Source organism: Eptatretus burgeri, chromosome 12 (genome assembly GCF_056783735.1).
Source record: "Eptatretus burgeri isolate ZD-2024b chromosome 12, Ebu_testis_v1, whole genome shotgun sequence".
NCBI lineage: Eukaryota > Metazoa > Chordata > Myxini > Myxiniformes > Myxinidae > Eptatretus > Eptatretus burgeri.
This window is the reverse complement of record NC_140972.1, coordinates 56546224-56555979: the sequence shown is the minus strand read 5'-3', so window position 1 is coordinate 56555979 and position 9756 is coordinate 56546224. Positions and strand designations below refer to the sequence as shown.

At 42.1% G+C, this 9756-nt stretch overlaps 1 long non-coding RNA gene across 3 annotated transcripts in view; it reads right to left on the bottom strand.

The window, feature by feature from the left end:
- Window positions 1-298: 298 nt before the first annotated feature.
- The window catches only part of LOC147015678 (uncharacterized), an 18079-nt gene continuing 8621 nt past the window's right edge, over window positions 299-9756 (bottom strand). For all 3 annotated transcript variants that reach the window (XR_015049784.1, XR_015049783.1, XR_015049785.1), the window contains exons 2-3: window positions 571-662; window positions 299-335 (exon numbers count right to left, since the gene is read on the bottom strand). This is a non-coding gene — a long non-coding RNA (uncharacterized LOC147015678). The remainder of the gene's footprint in view (window positions 336-570; window positions 663-9756) is intronic.

The following is a 9756-nucleotide window of genomic DNA, read 5'->3' as shown; positions in this document are numbered from 1 at the left end:
CACTGCTATATAAAAGCTGTTTTGTCCATCGCAACGAATATATCCTCCGCGGGTGCATTTAGCCCAGCGACGTGCCGACCCTTCACACGGACAAGGTCGTGCAGCAAGAATGATCTCGCCTGCTCTTCTTGGAACCACGTGGCGCTCCCACTGTTGGGAATAGCCAGGTGACTGTTCATTTATCATTGCAGGTAATATATACCGATACAAATTCCAGATTGGAGTCTCTCCAAAGGCTTTTCTCAATTGGCAGGCCCAGGTGATCCTTCGTTGCCATGAGTCTTTCCATCTGATGCTCCTCAAATTGGGGTTTTTCAAACGTTTCTTTTTTTCATCTGGGAAAACAAACGTACACATACCAAAGCACCTGTAAAATGTCCAATATATTTACATATATACATGTATATATATTTTTTTCTAACTAGAAATATTTTCATCCTGTGGAGACACCACCCTCATACCCCACCCTACCCTTGCTTCCTCAAACCTTTCCCTTCCCATATTGGTTCATGTTTTTTTCAAAATACAGTATACTACACCGTTACTCTCAGACTCCCAACCCAATCATACCTGTCGAATGTGCAAAATAATCTGAAACGGTATCACCCTGTATAGAGTTGTGCCTCCATCGACTCGATCCGCGAGTAATTACAGAGAGAATTCTGCAAGCACACAGAGCGGTAAATATAATGTACTGCATCGCTCGGTGCCAGGGAAATTGCAGCAGAACAAGTGAACTCTCCACAGTCGTGATTCACTTTAGCATGAAGGTAAACAAAGCACTATATATATATATATATATATATATATATATATATATATATATATATATATATATATATATATATATATATATATATATATATATATATATATATATATATATATATACATATATATATATATATACATACATATATATACATATATATATATATACATATATATACATATATATATATATACATATATATACATATATATATATATATATATATATATATATATATATATATATATATATATATATATATATATATATATATATATATATATATATATATATATATATATATATATATATATATATATATATATATATATATATATATATATATATATATATATACATATATATATATATACTTACCAATATAAAAACCTGGGTTAACAGTCCCAGAGAACGACAGAAGACCATAACCTTCATGCAAGATTTATTGAACCACAAAATATATATTTTTTAAATCACACAATAAAGCCATAAACATATATACACGTGACACGTGTGAGTGCCAGAGTTATCTGATACAAATTGTTTACTCTATATAATACATACATATCAATGGACCAAATCTATACCTGCATTCCAACGATAAAATTGTCACCCTATGTACAAAGTAGGACTTTTTTGAAAGGGGAAAATCCTTCATTTAACATCCTGGCCACGTGAAGGGTATCGAGAATGTACGTCAATCACAAGACAACATTATATATAACAGGTGTTGTACAAGTTAACGAACGATGGTGAGCGATCAGTGAGTGAGACGGGACTGACATGGAATTTTAAAAGTCCGTTTTAACGAAATGGTTATTTTTCAAAAACAAAATTATTCAACTGCAAATTTAATCATTTACATGTTTATTGCACCGTTGTAAAGTTTTCTTCTGTCTGTAGTCGTTTTTATCATTGCATGTTATAAATAACGGAATTAATGAACACCAATTCGGACTCAAAACATGTCATGAAAATTGACAACGTATACAGAATGAACATTTCAATTTTGTAAAAGTGGTTTAAATTTCATGATGATGAAAAGTCTTCTTCCCCATCAAAATGAGGAAGCCAATGCCTTGGAGACCATACTTAATAGTGAAACACAGGTAATATTCATTATAAGACATGTGTAATATATATATATATATATATATATATATATATATATATATATATATATATATATAAATATAATTGAGAACAATAGTACTCCGTATATCGAGATGGTATGGCCACCCATTCAAATGTGTACAAAATGATATGCTTGTTGAAAACTACTTGAGAGTGAAGTTATAAGCATTTAAAAACTATACCTTTTATTTTCGAACGTTTTCATAACCAACAAGAATGGATATATATATATATATATATATATATATATATATATATATATATATATATATATATATATATATATATATATATATATATATATATATATATATATATATATATATATATATATATATTATGTGCATTCTCCTCTGGGTTCAAATCTATACCGTTAGCCTGGTTTTTCACATGCAGGGGGATGCATCAGTGCATACACCATCCGTCAGGAGGACATGAAGCCTGACAACCCATCTGCCACCACTGGTCATTGGTGGAAATTATAGACATCATGGGGACTCTCGAGTAGGCGAATTATCGCTGACACCTTGAACCAAACAAACTACAAATTCCTGCACCTTTAGTCCTACAGTTGCTCTTTGCAAAAATATAGTATTGCAAATATGATCATGGTTTCGTGAACCGGTCGATGACCTTAAGGCAGTCCCCTCTAATTGGCAGTGCCCTCAGGGCGATTCCCGAGAGGCAACGCCCTCTAGGCAGTGTCCTCAATGCAATTCCCTCAAGAGAATAGCTGCAGTGCAGGTGATGAGTTGGACTGAGCACCATGACCCTTGACAGACTCGTGGGACCTGCCTGCACAGTGCAGACTATATCACGGCTTTTCTCCTCTTCTTTTGATGATTGATCTCTAGCCTGCAAGGAAGTACTGTGCCTGTGTGAGTTGCAGAGGAAAATGTGCCAAAAATAATAATAAAAAACCCTCCGCCATTAACCTGGAGCCATATATACGTGCAGTTTGCCTTAATGGTGCTTCATCACACTGAAAGGTCACTTTGCACCTGAACACAGTGTCCTTGTCTCTTACCGGACCTTGGTATTTATACCTAATAATAGGCATAATGCCCGTTTTCAGACACTCTGTGGAATGGTGTTGTTAGTTTGCAAATAGTGCATTAGCACACAGCATGAGGTAAATATGACATTATGATTACTATGTGGGATATTATCACAGTCAGTGTTTAGAGTCATAAATATGTGAAGATTTTTGTTTTTACTTTTGGAGTGTGCAACGTCTGACTTCCGGTTTATGGAAGACGACAATGATGCATTCAACGCTTTTGATAACGTTATTTTCATAAAGATACAGTACACATGATATAAGCCTGATATTGGCTTTGTGGAAAGGGTGATGGCTTAGGATCCCAGGGTCCTGAGTTCAAGCCCCGTTGGCCATTGAATTAATACACCAGGGGGTTGACTCAGCCTGTCATCCTTCCAAGGTCGGCGAAATGAGTACCAGTGTGAACTGGTAGAGGGGCACTGCATCAGCGACACAGTCGCACTTCCAAGAAATGATAACTACCCCAACAGCTAAGCTGCCATATGCAAGAAGAAGATAGATGATGTGTGTGTGTGTATATATATATATATATATATATATATATCCTGGTGTTGGGGCAGCGGCTTGGGATCCAAAAAGGTCCTGAGTTCAAGCCCCGTTGGGCCACTGCATTAATACACCAGGAGGTTAACTCAGCCTGTCATCCTTCCGAGGTCGGCGAAGTGAGTACCAGTGTACTTGGCCCGGTGTATGCCCCGGGTAAAAATAGGTGTATCATATCCTTGTGTCATAAGAGGCGACCAGGGTTGCGTCAGGAAGGGCATCCAGTGTAAAAAAAACTCAGCCAAATCACTATGTGGATCATACGGATGATCCGCTGTGGCGACCCCTAATGGGAGCAGCCAAAAGAAGAAGATGAAGATATTATACATACTGTATATATGATCACACAAACACACACACACTTCTGAAACAGCAACATCTATATATATATATATATATATATATATATATATATATATATATATATATATATATATATATATATATATATATATATATATATATATATATATATATATATATACATACATACACACACACACACCAAAATGTGGAGTGTGACCAGCACTCCCCCGATAACCATTGGATATTGTCAATGGAGCTTATTGGGGGAGTGCTCATCACACTCCATATGTTGTGATTTACACGCCGATCGCATCACGTGCCTTCTGGTTGAATGGTTTGCATGAGCACGAACAATTGTCTGGGTGGCAGACGGACGGTTATTTTTTGCGGATTATGCGGTTTTACCATGCGAGACATAATCTGCATATGATGTTTAAACATATATATATATATATATATATATATATATATATATATATACATATTTCTATACTAATAAAAGGCAGTGTGTGTGTGTGTGTGTGTGTGTGTGTGTGTGTGTGTGTGTGTGTGTGTGTGTGTGTGTGTGTGTGTGTGTGTGTGTGTGTGTGTGTGTGTGTGTGTGTGTGTGTGTGTGTGTATTTTAACAAGTTAACGATTCTTATAACTTAGTGTATTTATTTAAGCAAAGCATTAAACTTAACTTTTTCTACTGTTCAGACATTTATATTGATTGAAGAAAAAATAATGGAATGCGTATAAAGTGTAAATTCATAGAGTGAAATGCCGAGCTTCATAACCTGCTTTTGCAATCCATGAAGGCACAGTCCACAGGGGTCCATTTTTTTGTCAATTACATATGCAGTCTGGCGTCTTAAGGCATTTCCTGGGTAACTTTACTGGGGTCTGAAGCCGCCATGTTTTTTTGGCCTAGATGTGAGCTCCACATTTGAAAGTATCAGCATTTCAGACTCCCCCCAAAAGTGTTGATTTGTCCAATTCTGACATTGCACGGTCATTTCCGGGTGCAAAGTTGTATCGAGGACAATTGGTAATCGCTTGCCAAGCCAGGAATTCCATTGGAGTGCTTAAGTCACTTACTGAGCTGTACAGTGCAGTTCATGTCCTGATCGGTATGTACAGTCGAGTTACTACAAGGTCGAGGTTCATTTACAGCATACACGGACAGGTGCCGTGCTGGCAAAGTTTCATCCCCTTATCTTCTGGAGGTCCTACCAGGTTTTCTGGTGCCCTACTGTGTCTGTGGACATCCTCCTGCAGGTGGGTTACGTTTTATTAGGAGATTGGTGTCAGGATTTGCACTCCAGCCACTGTAAAACCCTTCATTCCGCAAAACATTCCAAAAGCATGTAAAACAAAAAAATATCTGAAAACCAACTCTGTGGGAGTACCTCCTGTGCAGCTTCCCTTCGCAGGGCAGTGAACTGGATTATGGGATTGGGGCAAAGCCTTCAGGACCCCCAATCTTTGATGACAGGAGGGAAAGCACGAGGTAACCTTCCCAGGTCAGATTGTGTCGCATACCAGACAGTGGTCTCCTTGGGTTAACCTGAGGCGGTCTCTTTGGGTGAGTGCCTGGAATGTCCTATCCCATCACTCCTTGGGTGTCATTTTCCAGGTCTCTGTATATGCTCCGACTGAGGCGAGTGATCTCACCGAGAAGGACACATTCCATGTCACACTCGAGTCTGTGGTTGATCAGTGCCCCAGGCGAGATACTCTTCTCCTCTTGGGGGATTTCAATGCATCAACTGGAACTGACAGGGATGGTTCTGAGACATGTGTTTGTCCCCATGAATCTAGAACTATGAACCAGAATAGCACCAAGTTCCTTGACTTTGCAAGAAGTCATGGACTTAGGGTGACGGGTTCATGCTTTCAGCACCCACAGGCTCATCGTTGAACTTGGTATTCCAACACTGCTGGTGTGGCAAAGGACATTGACCATGTGCTCATTGATGGTCGCTGGAGGATGCTCCAGAACTGCAGGGTCCACTGGAGTGCTCAGTTCCTCAATACTGACCACAGGCTTGTTGTAGCAACTCTGAAGTTGCACCTTAAATCCAGGAGAATGGTACTATCCCAGCCGAGGCTGGATGTTGGCAAGCTCAAGGATGAGGGGGTAGCTGAGGAGTTTGTGAACATTCTAAGTGGAGATTTTGGGGGGCTGGGTGCTTTGGGAGATCCTGAAAAGTTATGGAGTGCCTTCAAGACCACCATCCTGTCTTGGAATGTTGCCGGAAGATGTCTTGGACCTCACCAGAGGGCGAAGAAGAATTTGGTCTCTCAATTGAGAGATACCATTGATACTGGATACCATTGACCAGAGTCGCAGGGCCAGGCTGACTGGTAGAGCCGAGCTGTGTCAGGGAGCTGAGGCATAAAGCTGTACATCCACTAAGGGTGGACAACACCCCCTACGTGGAAGGAATCTGTGAGGGGGTAGAGCATCACCTGTGGTCAAGTGATTCTTGTCCTGCTTACAGGGGAATTCGCACGTTGCGTTCCTCCAAGCCCATCCCTGGGTGTACTGCAGCTAGAGCAGAGTGTGTTGGGCTCTTGACAGAGAGTCCAAAGTGAAGGCCTGCTGGGCTGGTTACTTTGAGCGGCTGTACCAGGCTCATACACCAGCTGTCGAGTTGGATGTCAAGAGTGTCACTATCCCTATTGCTGACCCTCCAATCAACTGTGATCCACCTTTATTTGTGAAAACACCGACTGGGGTGAACCGGTTGAAATGGGGTAAAGCTCCTGGGATCTGCGGCATCCATGTCGAACTTCTCAAGGCTGGTGGAAATGCTGCACTCAAGTCGTTGCATGCAAATCTGTGCTCCACCAGAAACACAGGCATCACCCCAACTGACGAGAAGAGGGGCCTTGTTGCCCCTCTCTGGAAAGGGAAGCGTGATCACCAAGACTGCAACAACTACCAAGGGGTGCCTCTGCTCTCACTGCCAGGCAAGGTCTTTGCTCGGATAATTTTTGATAGGGTTCACCACCATCTACTTGAGCACCAGAGTCCAGAGCAGTCAGGCTTTACTCCAAAGAGGTCACCAATTGACCGTATCCTAGCTCTTCGGGTCCTCACCGAATGCAGACGAGAGTTTCGGCAGGGGCTGCTTGCAGTTTATGCCGATCTCTGTAAAGTGTTTGATTTAGTGAATCGGGATGCCTTCTGGAGGATTCTTGGTGTTTGTGGGGTGCCACCGAAACTGATCAATCTGATGTCTGAACAATACTCTGGTACTGAGAGTGCTGTGAGATATGGTGATACCATCTCTGACTTATCTCCAGTTGTTACTGGAGTTCGCCAGAGGTGTGTCCTGGCCCCCACACTTTTTAGCACTTGTATAGACTGGATTCTGGGGAGAATGTCAGAGTTCAAGCTGCAGTGCATCGTTTGGCAATGTCAAGATGTCTGACCTTGATTTCGCAGATGATGCAGTCATTTTGCGGAGACTCGAGATATCCTTTTGGGGGTCCTCATGGTGCTGAATGAGGAGTTGGAGCTGCTGGGATTACGGGTTTCCTGGGTCAAAACGAAGTTCCAAGGTTTCAATGACATATTGGATGCTCCTATCCTGTCTGTACCTGTTTGTGGTGAGGATGTTGAGGTCACGGAGAGATTCACTTACCTTGGCAGTAATATTCCTGTCTCTGCTGGCTGTGAGCCAGAGGTCAACAGATGTCTGGGTTGGGCCTGGGGAGTCATGGATTCAGTGGATCATTGGGTGTGGCACTGCCCGTACCTGTGCGGGAGGAGGAAAGTCTGAGTCTTTAGGTCCTTGGTGCTTCCAGTCCTGCTCTGTGGATGTGACTTGGACCCTAACCAGTGATCTGAGATGGAGATTTAATTCCTTTGGTACCAGGTCTCTTTGGAGAATCCTTGGCTATCGCTGTTCGGACTTTGTGTCCAACGAGCGGTTGCCGAGAGGGACTCAAATGAAATTTGTTGCCTGTATCGTCCGTGAGCATCAGCTGCGACTGCATGGTCATGTGGCTCGTTTTCCTGATCCTGATCCAGCTCACCAGATTGTCACAGCAAGGGGGCCTTGTGAGTGGAGGAAGCCAATGGGCTGACCATGTGCCTCGTGGTTGCAGCAGGGTGATCAGCATCTCAAGGAGATGGGGATGGGCCAGGCATCTGCCTGGGGGATGGCCAGACGGAGGCCCCTGGAGTACCGGTGGAAAGTGGATGCAACGACGCGCTGCTCTGGTACATGCTCCTATTCCTGACCTGACGCATCAGGTTTTCCTTTGGCTCGTTCCTGTTTCTAAATCATTTGGTTATCAGCTTTGCTTTACAAAGGTCATATGTTCCCCTTTGTGAGTTTCATCGTGAAAGCCGTTTGCAGTATTCACGTGTTTTCTAAATAGCCGAGCCATTTTTTTTTCCATCCATCACACACAGCTGTTTAAAAAGAAGAATGTTTGCGATCATATCCTTGTAGCATCTGTATAAATATAACGTTGTTTTTCGGTGAAAGCTACTCAAGTTTTCTGGTTTTATACAGAACCATGCTGTTGTTGGTAATCAAACTGACTCCAACCTGCCAATTCCCGAAATCGGTCGTGTGTGTGTGTGTGTGTGTGTGTGTGTGTGTGTGTGTGTGTGTGTGTGTGTGTGTGTGTGTGTGTGTGTGTGTGTGTGTGTGTGTGTGTGTGTGTGTGTGTGTGTGTGTGTGTGTGTGTGTGTGTGTGTGTTCACATACGTGGGAGTTGCAGCTGTTTCCTTCTTTCTCCAATTGTAGGTGGGGTTCATCAGGAGGTGAAACAGAGACCTACCTGGTCTGTGTGTGTGTGCGTGTGTGTGTGCGTGTGCGTGTGTGTGTGTTCACATACGTGGGAGTTGCAGCTGTTTCCTTCTTTCTCCAATTGTAGGTGGGGTTCATCAGGAGGTGAAACAGAGACCTACCTGGTCTGCGTGTGTGTGTCTCATTGATTGGTATCTACATTTGCGGGTTTCACAATGTGGAATGGAGTCCTCCCAAGGTGAGCTCAATGCATCTACCTTTATTTCAGTAAGGAGTCACGATTCATGGACCAAGCTGTGAAGTTTTCTGTTCTCAAAGTTTTGTGCTGAGTGTTCTCTTCAGGATCGTTGCTGAGCCCGGGACAGCTTCCAAATGTAGTCCATTTGTTATAATAGTCCCAAGGATGGATTTAAGCTCATTTGTAAAGTAGTTCTGGGGAGCTTATGGGATGGCGTTTCATCCGTCCGTCTGTCTGTCCACAAATATTTGCAACTTCTCTCAGAAACTACACATTCGATTTCAATGAAATTTGACCACAACCTTCTTCACCTGTGGTGGCATAAAAAACGGGGTCTGAAGGAGTCTACAGAGGGAGTCTACAGGGGGGGGGAGTGGGTTTCCTCCCCAAGGAGGTATTTGCTTTCTTTTTAAACGATACACACAATTTCGATGAAATTTCATGGCAACAGTCATCACCCATGACGTACCAAAGTTTGCTCATCAAAAATCTTCTCAGGGGATTTAAGGGAGGTTGCCCCCCAAATTATGTATTTGCTTTCTTCTCCAAAACTATACAAACAATTCCGATGAAACTTGACCACAATCTTCACCACCCGTGATGTACCAAAGTTTGTTCATGACATAAAAAATTGGGGTCTTAGGGGTTCTACAGTTGGGGGGGGTTTGCCCCCCAAAATATGTATTTACTTTCTTTTCTGAAGCCACACACAATTTCGATGAAACTTGACCGCAACCTTTATCACCCGTGATGAGCCAAGGTTTGTTTGTTCATGGCATTAACAAAAAATACAAAAAAAAAAACAAAAAACATCCACAGGTATTTACTTTCTTCTCCGTTATATATTTCGTGAGTCATCCATGCCTACCAGTGGTTGCCTCATATTATCCAGCCACAACCAGGTGATCACCTTGTGCCCCTATGTTTAATATCTCTGCAAGGTTCT